Genomic DNA, 19,613 nt, shown 5'->3' with positions numbered 1-19,613 from the left:
TAGTTTATAGTTTTTTGTTTTTGTTTCTGGTTTTTTATTTTCATTTATGATATTCGTTTCTCTAATTTCTAAAAATAATACCAAACAATCCCTAAGTTTCTCTTTAATAATTTTAAAACTTCTCTTAATATTTAATTTAGAGACATTTATATTCCTTCTATCAATTTAACATAAATAGTAGAGTAAAGTTCAAAAAAAGTTAACTATTTTGTTCATCTTTTATTTCCCTCAACACACATAAAATGATATAAGTATTATTCAAATATCCAAAAAAGTTGTGTAATTTTCACCTTTTCCATTCCAAAAAGTGCAAAAGCTAAATCATTAGTGATGAATATTTTAAAAATTAAAAAATATATAATTTCTTGAGGTGGTGGTTAAGTCAACCACATAATTCATGCAATCACGAGCACCTCGTCAAAGGAGTTGGCCATATTAGTCACTTGCTAATTGTCGTGACGTCCTCTCGTGCGGGGTGGAAACACAACCAAGTGTGGTATTGCCCCGAGGTACGCGAACTGAAAGAGGTGTGAGGTGTGTGATTTTTGAAAATGATATTTTCGTGGAAAAATAAGGTGTGATGGATTCGCCACTAACCTTTTGAAGTGTGGTTAGAACACTTGATTACTACCAAATTAAGGGTAGAATCAGCTCGCGTCACCAGAGTTGGGTTCGAAAGTACGATTACATGAGGGGAATGTATTAGCACCCCCTACATGCCAGTTCTTAAGAATGGTACCAGATTAATTGAAAATTATCCCTTAAACCAAATTTAATAAGTCTTTAAGATCACTTCTTTCCAAAAATCAAAAAAATGAAAATACTATATAGGTATTCCCTTAGAATTGGGGCATATCGTAGTCCGAAGAGTTCATGCCTCCCTTTGAAATCATCCGGATTGGAAAATCAAGAAAGTAGGATACGAAATACACTTCCAGGGTTTTGAAATCTTTATAGAATTTTCTAAGTGAAAAGTAATATTTCGAGAGGCTTTTGGAATCTGTTCGGGATGGAAGTGATTTCCGGGGCCTAAAAATATTTTTGTGATTTTTTTTCTGAGTGTGAAAATATTTTGTGATTTTTGTGATCTTTTCAATATTTTTCCCGAACTTTAAAATAGCACAAATAAAATTAAGATGAAAACCGTGGAAATCAAAACTTGAAAATATTTTTTGGATTTTTTTGAAATTTTTGTGACTATGGTTTTTGTGGATTTTGGTGAATTTTGGAATTATTCAAGTAGTAATGACACAAACTGAACCGGCTTAGTCGCGGTTCGGAAGACTCGACTGATTCAGAGAGAAAGCCAGTCAATGGGGAAGTGTCAACCTGTTTAAGGTCTGGTCAAAACCAAGGGTGTCACGCCCCGAACCTGCAGGTGGGTCCTAGGTGTGAATTTGAGTAACCTAACCTATCTCTGTATCAATTTAAACGTACATGATACAATACAAATAGAGGGTTCGACCCCATGGGGTGAACAGATGCCCACATACATATATACAAACATCCATACTTATCCATAATACACAGTGGAATACGGTCTTTTATACATAAACAGTATCATACAAGAGCCTATACAAGTTAGGATATACATCCCCATAATACAAAACATACCCCAGGTGTCTACAAAACTATCCCGACAACCTGGATACCTAAACTCGTACCTAATAGGTACTAGCAGTAGCTACGACACCCTTGCTCCCAGACACTAAGATACTACTTATGGCTACCTAAAGGACCTGAAAAACATTGTACGTACATTCGGGGTGAGACACCTCTCAGTAAGGAAGAAAGCAGGTTATATCAGTGTGTGACATACCAGTGTTATTTTACATACTTCATAACACTATAAAATATGATACAATTCGAAACATTTCCATACAGTTTCATACAATTCCATACAGTTCCAGTATTTTCACAAAAACCATTCTAGTACAAATGATACCCAAAACATACGGTTAGTGTCATCACACTAGCTCACAACTACACAAGGTCACCTCGTCTCACAGCGATTAAATTGCTACATACGCAATTACGCTGCAACAACCGAGGCCCATAGTGATTACATTGCTCCATACGCAACTACACAAGGTCACCTAGTCTCATAATGATTACATTGCTACACACGCAACTACGCCACGACGACTCAGGCCCATAGTGATTACATTGCTACATATGGTGTAGAACACACCCTTCGTTGACCAGCTGGAACATACTGGTGATATTTCACACCTCGGATATAGAGCCGGCCACTCTCACCCATGGTAGTTAACCGATACATGGCTGTTTTACAAATCTCTGGAATCATTTTGGAACTCACGTTTCTATACATTTCAGCGTACGGTAATAAGCCGCCATATAGCTGTTTTACAAATACCTGGAACAAATACATACAATCATACATACCACACTTATTTGGTTTACGGAAAATCATATCGTTTACAAATTCAAGTATACAGTTTATGCAAATATGGATTATGGTCACCTCGATAATACAGTTTCAACGTAACTAATAGTTTTCCAAACCAAGTAGAGATGATACCCGAAATCCCCAATTATCCTGAAAATTGTAACTCGAAAATCTTGCATTTTTACTCGATAGATTTCCCCAAATAAGTTGCCAAAACATACATACGATTGTAGCCTACAAGCTTACCGATGATTTCGAAAATAAACTGATATAAATAGAATCCCTTTACCTTAACCCGAATTCCAACTACGAACTCTACGGTCCTCGAAACTACGAACTGAGACTCAAAAACCTACAAACCACAACATAGTACATGCTTACAATCCGTACTACTACACATATACTGAATCAGAAACGAAAACCGAGCCTTACCTCGATTTTAGTCTGAAACCCGAAAACCTCCAAAACGAGATTCCGATCCGCTAGAAACGTAGAGAATCCTTTCCTGATCCTCGCAGCATCGTTGGATTTACGAACCAGGCAACGATCGGCAAAGAAAACTAAAGAGAGAGAGTGTAGGGAGAGTTCTAGGGAGAGAGAGAGAGAGAGAGAGAGAGAGAGTTTAGGGAAACTTAGTCCCAAAGCAACCCAAAATCTCATTTATAGCTCCTTTGACTCGAGTGGATTCGTTGACGAATTAGTGTCCTCGTTGACTAATTCTCCACTAGCCTCGTCGACGAGTCGGTGGCCTCATCGACGAGCTAGATATTTCAATTTTCCTAAACCTCTCGACATTCACTCGTCGACGAGTTTCTGAATTTTGTCGACGAGAAGCCTTCAACCTTCGTCGACGAATTATGGTCTCGTCGATGAATTCTGTACAAATTCCATTTTCACCCCTCTTTGCATAATAAGTCCATATATCACGGTTCGGGTTCTTACAAAGGGGTTCAGGATATGTGTGTGAACATATGCATGGATACTGGGTGCATAGGCGTGTGTGCATGTGCATGTGTTGTTTACGCGCATGAATGTGCATGTGTGTAGACTGCACAAACGTGTGCATGCATGAACATGCATGTGTGTGGGTGTGTGCATGCATATGCATGGATGAAGAGGGTGCACATATGTGGGTGTGTGCATGCACATGCATGGATGAAGGTGATGGTGTAAGTGTTGGAATGCATGTGTGTGGACATGCATGCATGAAAGTGTACGTGTGTGGGTGTGTGTGAATGAACATGCATGTGTGACGAAATTATTTTCAAAATAACTTAAAATATTTTTGGGATTTTTCCCTTATTTTTCTAGATTTTTTTTTGGCATTTTTCCTGAATTTTATGAGTTTTTTATAAATTATTTGAAGTTTAAAAGAAATTATTTAAACTAAAATAAAATAAAAACTAGTAAGAACTGGTTTGGGGAGGGGGCAAGACCAGTCCAAAGTCAACCGGTCCAAAAGAGACGGTTTAAGGCCGGTCAAGGCCATATGGACGTGGCAACATCCGAGCAGGGGATAAGATGCCGATGGGATCCACAACATAGCACCATCGCAAACGTTCATGAGGGGTGTAGATCCAACTGCCGAGAGAGTTGATGCTGCCACGTTATAGTGTAACGATCTGGGCCATGGATGACAACAACGATCCAACGGCTGAGGAGTGGCTTGCAACAAGCATTGATGGTGAGGGAGCGATGGTGGCCACATGTTGCGCGAAGAGTGGTTGATCTTGCATAGGTCTAGATTGCTAGCAAGAACGGATCATAGCCATTCACAGGGAGGAGGCTTAATGGCTAGGATGTGGTCACGTGGCGACAGGTGCGTGAAGGGACAAGCGCAATAATTGCCCTTGAACACAAATGATCGGGACCGTTGATTCTGCAAAGATTGGACGGTCTTGATAAGGGGCATTAAATGCCAAGAATTGTGTGGGCTCCAGGTGTTGAGAGCAGAAGTCGTGGCCAATGTTGGCCGTTAATGAAGGTTGAAGATCTACGACTGGGAGAAGAAGCGCCTCCCAGCATTAATGACGGTGGTGACAGGCTCGCCACGTGTTGCTCGAAAGGGCGGGTCGTGATTAATGCTTCTGATGAATGATTAGGACCGCTGAAGCTTTGCAGGGATCAAACGACAGTGATTGAACAGGTCAGAGATGCTGACATTGATGACATCATGGCCAGATAGAACGGTGGTGGAGCCATCATCAATACGACTTCATCCTGAGTGTTTATGAGGAAATGCTGATCATGCGGTTCCGAGGGTGACATATAGCTTCCTGATCGAACAGGCATGAACTTGCCACGTGGAGTGATCTTGGGGCTCAAGGCTTTAGATACTTAAGCCCCCCCCCCCTATTTTTTTTTACTTTGTATAATTTTCAAACCTACATTCTCGAATGCCCTCCCTCTCTCTTCTCTCTTCTCTCGTCTTCCTTTATTATCTCACCCTCTCTTCTCCTCTATGAAGCCCTAAAGTCCCAAACCTGACCACGCTGCAACCCACGCAGGCCCTTCACTCGACTCTCTCGAATACTCGGTTGTGAATGGACACCTTAAACCCTAGCCTTCTACAAAAACCTGCTTAGGTCTTTGTGGGCACATTCAAACGAATACAGGGCCTTTCGGTGAGACCATGGCATACTGCGAGCACCACGAAAGGCATTCCAAGTAAGATGATAGGCACGAATCCCTAAAAAACCCTTTTAGACGTCTCGTGAAGAAAGCTAAGTCTCTTGTTACTTTAATTTCTGATTTGAGATTGTAGTTTCGGATTATGTTCAGATCTGTATGAGTTTTGGTTAGAAAGATGATCAATGTGCTTCCTAATGTCCCGGTGTTTGTGTGTGCACTTTGGGGTCCTAGTTCTGCCAGGGTTTTTTAGGGCTGGTTCCAGGATCAGAAATGAAGACAAGTCAACTCGTCTTCGACTTAGTGAATAAGTGTCAAGGTTGACTCGTGCGAGTCAACCCGATGAGGGTGTCTGTGTTGACTCGGATGAACTCGGGTGAACTCGGTGAGCTAAACCAGGCAAGGTGGTTGGCACATGTCTAGGTCACATGTGGATCTTGGGACTTATAAGAATGGACTTAAGTGAATTGGGCCTAAATTTGATTTCGAAAAATGGGCTTGAATTTTTAAATGGGTCGGGTTTCCCTTTTTTAAAAATAGGGCCGACCCATCTCAGATACTAAAAACAAGGCCTGGGTTTCTTTAAAATGGGGCTAACCCACTTTAGATTTTGAAAACAAGGCCTGAGTTTCTTTAAAATAGGGCCAGCCCACTTCATATTTTAAAAACAAGGCCTGGGTTTCTTTAAAATGGGGCCGACCCACTTTAGGTTTTAAAAGCAAGGTTTGGGTTTCTTTAAAATGGGGCCAGCCCACTTCAGATTTTAAAAACAATGCCCGGGTTTCTTTAAAATGGGACCGGCCCTGGTTAGTGGGTTTAAAGGCAAGTGGGCTTGGGTTTAGAAGACTGGTGTTGGGCTTGCTTTGGTAAATAGGGACTAGGCTGGCTCTTTTAAAACAGGAATCGTGCAGGCCTAGGATAGACTACAGGTTCGGATCTGAAGGGGTGAGCTGGTACAGGTCTCGGGTTCCAAATGGAACTCGGGTCCAGGGGGTTTGGATTAGGTTCGGGTCTGAACCCGAATTTAGGTCATGGTTTGGGGGTCTGAGCTCATATTCAAAATCTGAGAGGGAGGGGTACATGTGTTCACACCGCACACACAATTCATAGCATGATTTAAACTAAACAGAAAAAAAAAAAAAAAAAGAACATTGAAATTTTACCTCAACCTCTCCTCTCCTTCTTCTTCACTTCCTCTTCTCTAGCTATCTATTCCGGAATCTAGTTCTGAATCAGCTCCAGAATTCGACCTTTCTACCTCCTACTTTCTGCAACTTGGATAGAGCTTCTCCTCTGTATCTTTCTCTTCTCAAACTTCTTTCTGCTTGTTGAATTTTGGCAGAGTGCCCTTACTCCCCTCAACTGTCTTTCTCTTCCAATTCTCGTAGGGTTTCTGTATGCTTTTTCTCTCTCTCAATTTTCATAGAGTAATTCTGTGCTCCCTGGGTCTACTGCTATAGTGCTGGGACTCCCTATTTATAAGGAGCCTGGGGTGGCCTTTGGCTCCAATTTCCCCATAACGGATTTTCAGAGAGGGAATATTGCTTTCCAAGTGTCCTCTCCTCCTTGCACACGTGAATTTCCATTTCCATTTTTGAAATTCCTTCTGACTAACTAATTCCTTTTTCTGCACATGTGGTTCAGGAGATCTAGGTGGCATTACAGGAGTGGCGGGCTTTCAGGGCTCTTCCATGTCGCCTTCAAGGATAGGAGGGCTTGGTATCTTTAATTTTGTTTTTGTATTTTCTTTTCTATTGCGAACTGATTTTATTCTTTCTTTTCTACGTAGGCGAATTGGATAATCCAGTTGGCAGTTGGAGATTGGAGAATTGGAGATTCCCCTTGTGTTTTATTGTATTTGTTTTTTTTATTTATTTTCTTTATGCACGTATTGTGATGTACCCTCAGGTTTTCTTTCATGCAACCTTTATTTGTACCAAACTTCCATTTCCTTGTATCTCTTTAAGTATGCAATGTCATTTAGTTTTGCACCCCTCTGTTGTATACTCCCATGTGTAAACTTGCACTTCACTTGCACATGCTCCCTTTGTTATAATAAAATGTGACCTTACATATTCTTTAGGGACCAATTTTGACCCAAAAACCAAAGTCCCACTTTGCCCCACGAAAACCAAGGTTAATAAAACCTGACTTTAATACCCAAACAAAACCTCGGTCAACATCAAAGACTGGATTCACAGGCTACAAATCTCAATTTATAATTTGGACATTTCAATTTAAAGGACTCTATTTAAATACGAAAACTCAATTCCAGAAGTTTAGATAATTCAAAATCCCTAGACTTGATTGAAAAAACTGGACTTTCAAAATGAGAGGACAAAATTCTAAAGCCTAAATAACTTGACTAGAAGTTTGGAGAATTTAATTATGAGGACTCAATTTTGAAAGCCTAATACAAGAAAACCTAGTTTTAAAAAGAAAATTAATTTTGAAATTAAACAAAGTTGAAGAAACTTAGTTCAAAAGGGCTTAATTTTTGGGTTTTTAAGACTTGAGGCATAATACCTAACCTAAGGGAAGCAAAGATTAACTTTGCAACTAGAAAAACCTAATTAATCAAAAAGGACTCGTCCTAACAACCTGAAAATCAAAACTCGGATAAAAAATCTTCAAGACTCAATTTCAAACTGATTTTCTGATATTTGCAAGAGACATGACTACCTGGAATCAAAAGGACTTCAATTGGGGGAATTAGGGTGTTGATTTTGATAGAGGGCCTGTTTAGGACTCAAAGTTAAGTTTTGTTGTGCCGAGTTTTCCTAGGGTGGCATGGTTAAAATTGGGGTGTTTACACTAAATACTTAGCTAAGAGCGTCTATGCAATGAGATTATGTTAAGTTAGTTACATGCTGATCATATGAACAAAATCACCTTTTCAATGGGTGCAAGTCAAGTTAGCCATGTGTTGAACATGTAACTAGGAGTGCCTTCCAAAGAAGGGTACGAAAAATCAACTTCCTATTGGCAATATGAGTAATAGATCTTTTCAAAGTGGGTAGGTTAGGTTTACCACACCGAGAAAGTTGTCCCACTCTCGGATGTGTAAGGTTAGAGATCATCCAACCAAAATTGTCCATATGGTCCACGGGTAATGGAAGTAGTGATTCCTATTGCCAAAACAACACGAGAAGAATTCTTTGTGGTTCAAAGGGTGTTGATTACCTATGGAAAAAAAAAAATATAAGATTACAGACATATGAGAGCCAATTAACTAACATATGGTGCATGCCATAATTTTTTCACTCACAGCTGGTAAAGGAGGAGGGTTGTGTTAGGTAGCTGACAGCCAGCGTAAAATTTGTTAGATCACTATGATATGAATCCTTACGAATATTTGCTGGGGTGTCCCCTAGGAGCAACATGTTGCACTTGAACCACTTCGGTGTAGCGAAAAGTGGGCGAGGGTGGGCTAGGTCATCACCCAGAAGTGACGCATCGTGTCAGCGCCCGGGTACGTTGTCAAATATGTGAGGGTTCTTGCATCATTCTGGATGTGGGCAGGAAAGATGTTACTTTAGGAAACTAGGATTAGATTAGCAACTTGGAATATAGGGACACTTTTGAGTAAAAGCATGGAAATTGTGGATACAATGATTAGAAGAAGAATTAATATAATTTGCCTTCAAGAAACCAAGTGGGTGGGGGAGAAAGCTAGAGAAATCGATAAATCAGGATTTAAACTTTGGTACACTGGAAAAGAAAAACATAAGAATGGATTAGGTATTATTATAGACAAAAACTTAAAAGATAGCGTTGTGGATGTAACTAGAGTAAGAGATAGAATTATAAAAATCAAGATGGTGTTAGGACAAGAGATAATAAATATCATTAGTGCTTATGCTCCTCAAGTTGGCTTAGTGTTAGCTTTGGTGCGATTCCAAGAAGGGGGGGGGGGAGTGAATTGGAGATTTAAAAATTCTTCTTAGGATTATCTGGTCCAACAACAGTATAACTTAACCTAGGGTCGTCTAAGCATTCCTCAATAACGCAGATAAATAATTGAGCAAATATTTAAACAATTAATACAATATCAGTATTTCCCAAGCATTCATAGAATTTGAAATATAAACAAAAAACTGCAGAAAATTAAATAATGCAAGGAAAGAGAATGACATAGGATATGTTATCAGGGTTCGGCCAACTACGTCCCCGCCTCTAGCTCGCAAGCCCGAGAATTCCACTAAAGCTCACTTAACGGGTGGAGCGGCACCGATTACAATCAGGTCAAATTCACAGGGTTGAACTCAACCTTTACACATTCTCCTTGCGGGGTGGAGAAGGCCCTAACAACTGATCCTTACGGGCTAGATTAATACCCCCTTAGGCCACGCCTGGAATACAATAGATTTCACAATAAAGTTTGCGTACAGATTATATGCTTCTCAATCAAGCAAATTTGCACCAATACAATCAACACACTACAAAATGATAAGATTTGATAAACTCAATGTAGTCTTAATGTCTACTCTCAAAAATTTATGCAAATATGACAATCAGTACATGAGAGTGTAAGTGTTATAATCTTTGTATTAAGATAATAATATCAACCACAATATTCAACAACAAAGATCTTCACAACACAAGCAAATATCCCAAAAGCATTTTTCTAAAAAATAAGCACAAGGGATATTTGAAAACGGTTTGCAAAAGACAATTTATTTCACAAACAAAAAGCAATACGAAATCTTGAGTATTGCAATGATGATGCAAAACTCACAAGCCCTACGAAGTTTTTCTACGGAAGACTTATTAATGAAATCTCTTAGAAAAACTCAAGCTTACTCCCGGATAAAAATATATCTTAACTAACTAGAACTAACGAGAGTGTAAGCTTAACTAGAAACTCATAATAACACTCTTACTTAGCAAGGTTTGTAATGAGAATGAGTAAGAATGAAGGAATGAAGCTTGAACGTGAGAAATAGAGCTTTGGAAAATCAGAGAAAATTTGCTAATTGTTTTTGCTAATCTTGCACTAATCTTTGCAAATGAGAGAGTGTATATAGAATTCCCCAGAATTATAACCGTTCAGGACATATTGGTCAATTTAGAAAAAGTTTAAGTGAGGTTAATAAAATTTAACAGTGTTTTAACCTTGGTGAAATTTGCCAACCTGAGAGCACTGGTTGATTGTACTCAAGGTTCGGTTGATTGAGGGTCTCAGTTCAGTCGACTAGGAGTATTTTGAACTGAAAAGATGGTTGACCAAGTGGAAGGCAATTTTCTGATCCGTGTAGTTCGGTCAATTGTGCTTAGTTTGGTTGACTAAACTGGTCGAACTTTGGTTGACCAAGATATTTTGAACTTAAGGGTTTGGTCAACTAGGCGGTTGGAATTTCCCATGTGGGGGTTCGGTCGACTAGGGCGTTGCCTATATGTTTCTGGTTGGTCAACCGAAAGGTCAACATGTTGACCTAAGGAGGTTCGGTTGACCAAACTTCCTAGTGTATCAAGGTTTGGTCGACCGAACATGCCAATTTGGGCATTTTCGGTCCTTTTCTCTTTATAATGTTGTCCCTATTCATATAATGTTTAACTTAATTTTAATAGGGCACTCTTTTATGCATGCATGAGGGACCTAAGGTCAGTCTAGGTCTTTTTGAGCTTATCTATCTAATCATGCATGTAATGCATTGATTATTATAGACCATTTCCTATTTACTATTATAGACTAGAATAAAAACTGAATTGAAATACAACATAATATAATCTTCAGGGTCTTTAGGCTTTACTTCATGTGCCATTAATTTAATTTGCTAATATATCATGCGCACAAACTTGAAAGACATTAAATACCAAAGTATTTGTCATAATCAAAATAGGGTATGACCCATAGGGTCAACACTTAGCAGAAAATCTTAAGAGATAATTTTGGGAAGATATGAATAGTATTATACAAGGAATACCTGGGACTGAGAAAATTTTTATTGGAGGAGATCTGAATGGACACGTTGGAAGAGATAATACAAATTATGAGAGGATACATAAAGGATATGGATATGGAGACAAAAAAGAGTCTGGGGAGATGATCTTAGACTTTGCTATGTCATATGATTTTAGTATAATGGATACTTACTTTAAGAAGAGAGAAGAACACTCAATAACCTTTAAAAGTGGACAAAATAGAAGTCAAATAGATTTTTTTTTTTTTTTTTAACTAGGAGGGTAGATCGTTTATCATGCCAGGATTGTAAAGTTATTCTAGGTGAAAGCCTAATCACACAACATAGAGTCTTAGTGTTATATATATGTATTAAAAAATGGAAGAAAAAAGATAAAATAAACCAGTGTATGAGAACTTGATGGTGGAACCTAAAAGGAGAAAATATAATAAAATTTAAAGATAAAATGATCAAAGATGAGGATTGGACCATAGAGGATGGGATAGATACAAATACTCTTTGGAATAGATTAGCTAACTCTATTAAAAAATAGCAAAAGAGATTTTAAGTGAATTAAAGGGAAGATTCTCGAATAGCAAAGAGAGTTGGTGGTGGGATAAAGATGTACAAAAAATCATAAAGACAATAAAATTTGGTATAAAACATGGCAAAAATGTAGATATAGAGATAACTATGAAAAATATAAGGAGGCAAGAAAAGATGCAAAAAGGGCCATTAGTGAAGCTAAATATAGATCTTTTAATAGTTTTTATGATAGATTAGGTACAAAAGAAGGGAAAAGAGATATATTTAAATTTGCTAAAACTAGAGAAAGGAAGAGCAAGGACTTAAGAAATGTAAAATGTATAAAAAGTGAGGATGATATTGTCTTAGTTAAGGACGAAGATATTAAAGAAAGATGACAAAATTACTTTAATAAGTTGTTTAATGAAAACCAAATAGAAGGCTTAAACTTAGAATTGTCAAATGAGGAAAAGATTAAAAATATAAGATTTATCTGAAAAATTAGAGTTAACGAAGTTAAATTTGTACTAAAAAAGATGAAAAATGGGAAAACTATGGGACTAGATAACATCCCAATTGATGTTTGGAAATGCTTGGGTGATAACAGAATTATATGGTTAACTAATCTATTTAATACAATTGTAAAAACTAAGAAAATGTCAGATGAATGGAGGAAAATCACTTTAATACCTATATACAAAAATAAAGGAGATATTCAAAATTATAATAACTATAGTGGAATTAAACTTATGAGTCATACGATGAAACTATGGGAAAGGGTAGTTGAACAAAGATTAAGGTTAGAAACGAAGATCTTAGAAAATTAATTTGGTTTTATGCCTTGGAGATCTACCACATAAGCTACTTATCTTTTAAGAAGATTAATAGAAAAATTTAGGGAAAAAAAGAGGGACTTGCATATGATATTTATTGACCTTGAGAAAACATATGATAGGATACCTAGGGAAGTTCTATGGTGGGTTTTAGAAAAAAAAAGGTGTATGTTGTAGGTATATCGATGTCATTGAGGATACGTATGATGGAGTAATGACTAGTGTAAGGACTATTATGCAAGCTGAAGGAGAAATTGAAGATGATATAATGCATAGAGTTAAATGAGGTTGGGTAAAATAGAGAAGTGCTTCAAGTGGGTTATGTGATTATAGAATACCCTTAAAATTGAAAGGGAAGTTTTATAGGACAGCTATAAGACCAGTTATGCTATATGGATCGGAATGTTAGGCGACGAAGAAACATAATATCCAAAAAGTAAAAGTTACCGAGATGAGAATGTTGAGAGGGATGAGTGGTATAACATTGAAAGATAAATTAAGGAATGAACATATTCGTGGTAAGTTAGGTGTAACTCCTATAGAAAATAAGATAAGGGAGGGACAACTCAAATGGTATGGACACTTGCAATGTAGGCCACATAGTGCACCTGTGAGGAATAGTGACTTAGTTACTGTGGAGGGCAGTAGAAGGGGTAGGGGTAGACCTAAATAACTTGGGTGGAGATAGTGAGTAAGGATTTAATATTCTTAAATCTATCAAAAGAAATGGTCCAATGATCTCATAAATTGACGGAAAAGGATTCATATAACCAACCCCACTTAGTGGGACAAAGGCTTGGTTTTGTTGTTGTTGTTGTTGTTATGATGCATGCCATGCTCATTAGGGGGGGGGGGGTCCTCCTCTCACAATATTCTCCTTTTTTTTTTTGTTCGCTCTTATTGTAGTTTCCCTAAGACTAGTCTATTATTGGACATGTTCAAATTGCTTATGTTGTTGCAAGGAGCCCCAAATCCAAATACTGTGCCAATCTTCCACAACAATCTTAAAGAGCTAAGCTATATTATGCATGGTACTATATTTTGAACCTAGGTTAGTGAGGAGTTTAACTAAAATCAATTAGCCTTCCTTTTGCACCTATCTTGTTAGCAACCATATAACGATGAAAACATTGACCACTTTGATGAGAGTGATGCCCACTTTGACCAAACATGTTATCGTTCACCACACCAACAATCACCCGAGTCTAATACCAATAGTTATTCCCAAATAATAAGCACTTAGAAATCAATTGTTGGTGCCAAGTGTGCGCAGTGGAAGACCTCACATGAACTCTCACGAAAAAATTAATGGACCAAACAAGTAAGAATTCGATGATGAACTATACTAAACAAGCAATCACTCAACAATGAGAATCAATGAAAGCAATAACCAAAAGACATAAGAATTTACCTGGTTCAGCAATTTGCCTACGTCCATGGGAGCAGCGGCTGTTTTCACTATCTTAATGAAGCTTACAAAGCCCTTGAAGCTTACATCAAGCTTAATCAATTTAGGGTTACATAATAATGTTTATATAGTAATCTAACGCGTACAGAAGACCTCTAGTATATCTAAAACACTTTTGTAGCAATCCCCTGGATGAAATTCCTCCAAAACTCCCAATCTTATAATCTCCAATTCAACAATCCCTGACATCTGCGAGTGAAACCATCTACGGTTTGATGCCAAGAACAACACCTTTGTAGCATTGCCCGAAATTGTCGACAATTACCCCAAACCGTCGACAGTTTGCCCTTAAGGTTGCCATCCTGCATCTCTCTCTTGGTCCCTCACTTCACGGTGCTTTCCCTGATACATGAGTTCCACTCACAAATGAGCCATATCCCCAACAATCTCCACCTTGGCGAATATTCACCACTTAAGAGAAATCTGAAAGCATAATCTCGTTGCTCTACCTAGGCCAGTAGATTGGGACCTGCCGCTCCTCTAGCACCTGGAGATGTAAACCAAGTCCAAGCCACGCTTGAACTTGTCCGTGATAACATAATCTCCACCTAGCTGAACATCCAGCTCCTTGAAAAATTCTCTAAACTACAATGCAACCTTGGCAGCCTCAGCCACCCCCAAGAACTCCGATCCAGTTGTAACTAGTGCAACCTGAGACTGTACCTTGGACTTCAAACGATTAGGCCTTCACACAACATACCCATTTGTAGGCCTCCTGTCATCCAAGTGTTGGTGTATATGTGTGTAATACCCACCTCCCACGAGTTAATTGGCACACTTACCTGACGTATGGTTCAGATGAGGTTGAAGGTGTAGACCACAATGGTACTACCAAGATAGAAGACATTCCCCTCTAAGACACGGCGGTCCGAGGGTAGCACCCTCGGTGGGGGGTATGGGGGGCAACGCCCCCTGAGACGGTATGGCCTATCCAGTGTGAATAGTGGGCACGGTATGTCAAAGACGACCACTATTGTTAAATACGGCCACTAATGTCAAAGTCAGCCACTAATGTCAAAAACGACCACTAATGTCAAAGTAGGCCATGGTAGGTGAGCTACCACCACCCACCATGGTAGGTGAGCCACCCATGTGCTTCTTCCACGGACCAGAGGCTATAAGTAAGACCCCTCCCCCCCCCCCCCCACCGGAGCACAACACACATCTCAACTGTAAGATTGTGTCCTCTTTTGTTTTTCTATTTGTTGTCCTTTCTACATTGAAGCTCATTTAGTGAGTGCATGGTTGGACAAATTGTTGTAATCCGATTGTTGTAATAAAACTTTGTGTTATTTCTTCAATCGTTTTTTCAAAATAGATCTTGGTGTTGTTATTCTACATGGTATCAGAGCTAAAGGCTACTAAGAAGAAACAACTATAATTGTTGAAATGTTGCAATGGTAGGAACTTCATCTTCCGCCATCTCCACCAGCACTTCGGATACATCCACCAACATTCATAGAAGGAAGCTAGACGACAGGAACTACACTTTACGGAAGTTCAAGATGAGTGCTATTCTGGATTCATATGAACTACTTGATACAACTCAAGGTATGGATCCAAAACTGATTGGCACGCTTGATCCCACCAATCCTAAGGTAATCATCCCTCCAGATGCTGCCCTCGTCAAAGCATGGAAAAGGCGGAATGCAGATGCACTTTGTGCTATTGTTACAAGTGTATCCGATTCTGTACTTACATTGATCCAACATACATCCAAGGTTGCAGATGCTTGGAATGGTTTGAAGAATCAATATGAAACAAGGAACTAGACACGCATTCAGAACTTAGAGAATGAACTTGCTACAGAAAAGCTACATGACGGAGAATTGGCAAAAGTATTCATCACCAGAATCAAAAATCTGTGTGATCAGATGGCGGCAGTGGGGATAACAAAGACCAGTGAGGAGTTAGCTTGAAGATGTATTCGAGTACAATCATTAAAATATGACAGTCTGGTAACTGCTCTTAACACGCAGATTAGAACTCCTGCACTAATCTTTGAGGAATTCTATGCTTTACTACTAGACGAGGAGATTGGACTGAGAACCAGAGAAAATGAAAGCAGTAGTGCTTTCACTGTGCAGATCAAAGGCAAAAACAATAATGTTGAAAAGAAGACGGGAAAGAACAAGAAGAGATTTTTTGGTACGTGCTACTACTGCAACAAAAAGGGGCATACAACCAAGGATTGCAGAATACGTATCCACAATGAAAAGAACGAAACATTGAAGCCTACGTGGAATGTCAGACAGGTAGCAAATTGTGCTGAATCAAAATTAGATATTTTCATGGTTACAGAAGAAATGTGCTCAATTGCTCACACAGTACCAGGAGAATGCTTATGGGTACTTGATAGTGGAGCTTCCTGACACATGACCACCAAAAAGGACTGATATGGTTCCTTTAAGCCTCTATATGAACCTATGAATGTGATTGTCAGAAATAATGCAAAGCATCCAGTAGAGGGCACTGGATCCATTTCCTTAAAAACCACGAATGGCCAAGGTAAAACTCTTTCAGATGTCCTTTATATTCCTCAAATTAAAAGGAATCTTTTATCTGTAGCTGCTATCACTGACCGTGACTATAAAGTACGATTTATGAAAACAAAAGCTGAGATCATTGATAGCAATGGTAGCATTGTGGGTGAAGGTATTCAAGAGAATAACCTGTATGAGTTTGTGGCACTTGCAGCAACAACTAGAGATACAACAAGCAGACTTTGGCATGAAAGGTTTGGACACATCTCCTATGCAGTTTTGAAGGAGATGCAAAGAAAGGAAATGGTGGTTTATATGCCTGTAGTAGTTGATACTGTAGAGCCTTGTGAAGCTTGCATGTTGTGCAAGCAACATCGTATGCCATTTCCACACGAGAGCAACAACAAATCAAATCTTCCTCTAGAGTTGGTACATGCAGATCTCTGTGGTAAAATGACTACTCCTGCTCTAGGGGTATCTTTCTATTTTATGCTGTTAGTCGATGATTATAGTAGAAAGATGTGGGTGTACTTTCTTTATGATAAGGTTGAGACTTTTGTAAAATTCAAAGTGTGACATAAACTTGTTTAAAATGAGATAGGTTTGCAGTTAAAGAAACTTTGAACAAATCGAGGAGGCGAGTTCACATTAGGGGAGTTCAACAATTATTGCAGTGCATTTGGCATCAAGCACCAATTTTTAGCACCAAAAACTCCACAACAGAGTGGCATTGTGGAATGGAAAAATCACACTATGATGGAGATGGCCAGAGCAATGATGAAGGCACAAGAACTTCCAAAATCATTTTGGCCAGAAGCTGTTAAAACAATTGTGTATATCCTCAACCGATGCTCCACTAAAGCTTTGGGGAATAAAACACCTCACGAGGCTTACTCTGGTAAGAAACCCTCTGTTTCTCATCTTAGAACATTTGGTTGCAAATGTTTTGTGCATGTTCCAGATGATAGTCGAAGGAAGTTAGATGACAAGAGTCGCAAGTGCATCTTCTTGGGATATAGTATAGAATCGAAGGCATATCCTCTGTATGATGTAGAGGCAAAGGAAATCGTCACGAGTTGAGATGTGGTATTTGATGAAGAACCAAACTTAGTGGGAGATAGAGATCAACCCACTTTATCATCAACCAATAAAGTAACCCACCATGTGCCTCACTCAGAGCAGTAGATTGAGGTGAATGATGAAGAAATTCAAAACCAGCTTATTGTACCAGTAGCACTTGTTCAGATGCCACACCCCAGGTGGGTACAAAAACTCTTTGATGAAGGAAATCCATAACCTATGAATCAAAGTTCACAACCTGATGGACCTCGAAGGTAAAAAAGAATAGAGGAACAACAACGATCAGTTAAACACTTGGTAAATATGACCTTAATGGCTGATATAATCAATATAGTTAAGGAACCAAGTAGCCTAGATGAAGTGCTGGCTAATCCGAAGTGGAGAACGACTATGGAAGCTTTATATGAAAGTATCGTGAAAATGATACTTGGGAGATTGTGGATCATCCCCCTCATAGGAAGGTAATTGACATAAAGTGGATATGGAAGGTAAAATATGAAGCTGAAGGTACTTTAGAGAAGTACAAAACTCGCCTTGTAGCACAAAGATTTTCTCATGTGGAAGGTTTTGATGTTACTGAAACCTTTGCACCAATAGCCTGCATGGAAACAATTTGTCAGGTTTTGGCTACTACTACACACAGACGCTGGGTGCTATTTCAAATGAACGTGAAGTCTGCATTCCTCAATGGTCATCTTAAAGAGGAGGTTTATGTGATGCAACCACCAAGATTTGAATTGTCAAATTCAGACAATAAAGTGTGCAGGTTGAAGAAAGCCTTGTATGGGCTGAAACAAGCCCCCAAAGCTTGGTACTAGAGGATTGATTCTTTCTTCACCAATTATGGATTTTGTAAAAGTAGCTCTGATGCAAATTTATATGTATTGAAGGAGAATGGGATATATATAATAATTGTACTATGTGTAGATGATCTTGTGTTTACAGGTGACCACGAGGAGAAGATCAACAATATCTGTGAAGGCCTATGCACTTGAGTGGTTACCCCAATGGAAGTAAACATTAAGCTCTCCATTGAAGATCCCTCTCCACTTGTTGATACTAAAAGGTACAGAATCCTAATTAGGAGTTTGGTGTACCTGTGCAACACAAGGCCCGATATCAGTTTTGTAGTTGGTATTCCGACTATATATGCAAATAAGCCATAAGAAATTCACTAGAAGGTTGGAATGAGGGTCATCAAGTATATAAAAGGGACTCCTCATTTTGGCATCTCTTATACATCAAGGAATTCCCTAATTGGATATTGTGACTCTAATTGGGTAGGAGATATTGATCCCAGAAAGTTAGTTTCTGGATATTGTTTTCTATTTGGGAATAGAATCATCTCGTGGACAAATAAAAAACAACCAATAGTGTCACTATCATCCACAGAATCCGAGTACAAGTCAGCTTATCTCACCTCATGTGAAGCTGTTTGGATAAGAATACTTCTTACTGATATTGGGATAACGATAAATGCTACAACTCTAATTCAATATGACAATCAAAGTTGCATAGCTATTAGTAAGAACCCGATGTTCCATGCAAGAACCAAGCACATTGATATTCAATATCACTACATACGAGAACTCATTGAGGATGAGGTTGTTGAGATGGAGTATTTCCTAACAGAAGATAATCATGCAGATATCTTAACCAAAGCATTGGGTAGTTTCAAATTTTAGAAGCATCAGGATGCTCTTGGTATTGGTTCAAGAGCGTAGGTGGACATTGGGGGGGGGGGGGGTGTTGGTGTATATGTGTGTAATGCCCACTTCCCACGAGTTAATTGGAACACTTACCTAATGTATGGTTTAGATGAGGTCCAAGTGGTAGACCGTAATGATACTACGATGACAGAAGACGTTCCCCTCCGAGACACGAGGGTCCGAGGGTAGCACCCTCGGTGGACGGTATGGCCTATCCAGTGTGAACGGTGGGAACAATATGTCAAAGATGGCCACTAATATCAAAGAAAGCCACTAATGTCAAAGTCGGCCACTAATGTCAAAGACGACCACTAATGTCAAAGTTGGCCACTAATGTTAAAGTTGGCCATGGTAGGTGAGCTACTCCACCTACCATAGTAGGTGAGTCACCAATGTGCTTCTTCCACGGACTAGAGGCTATAGATAAGATCCCCCCGCACCGGAGCACAACACACATCTCGACTACAAGATTGTGTCCTCTTTTGTTTTTATATTTGTTGTCCTTACGCCGAAGCTTATTTAGTGAGTGCATGGTTTGACAGATTGTTGTAATCCAATTTTTGTATTAAAACTT

Source organism: Malania oleifera, chromosome 3 (genome assembly GCF_029873635.1).
Source record: "Malania oleifera isolate guangnan ecotype guangnan chromosome 3, ASM2987363v1, whole genome shotgun sequence".
Lineage (NCBI taxonomy): Eukaryota > Viridiplantae > Streptophyta > Magnoliopsida > Santalales > Ximeniaceae > Malania > Malania oleifera.
Note: the sequence above shows the minus strand (reverse complement) of the source record.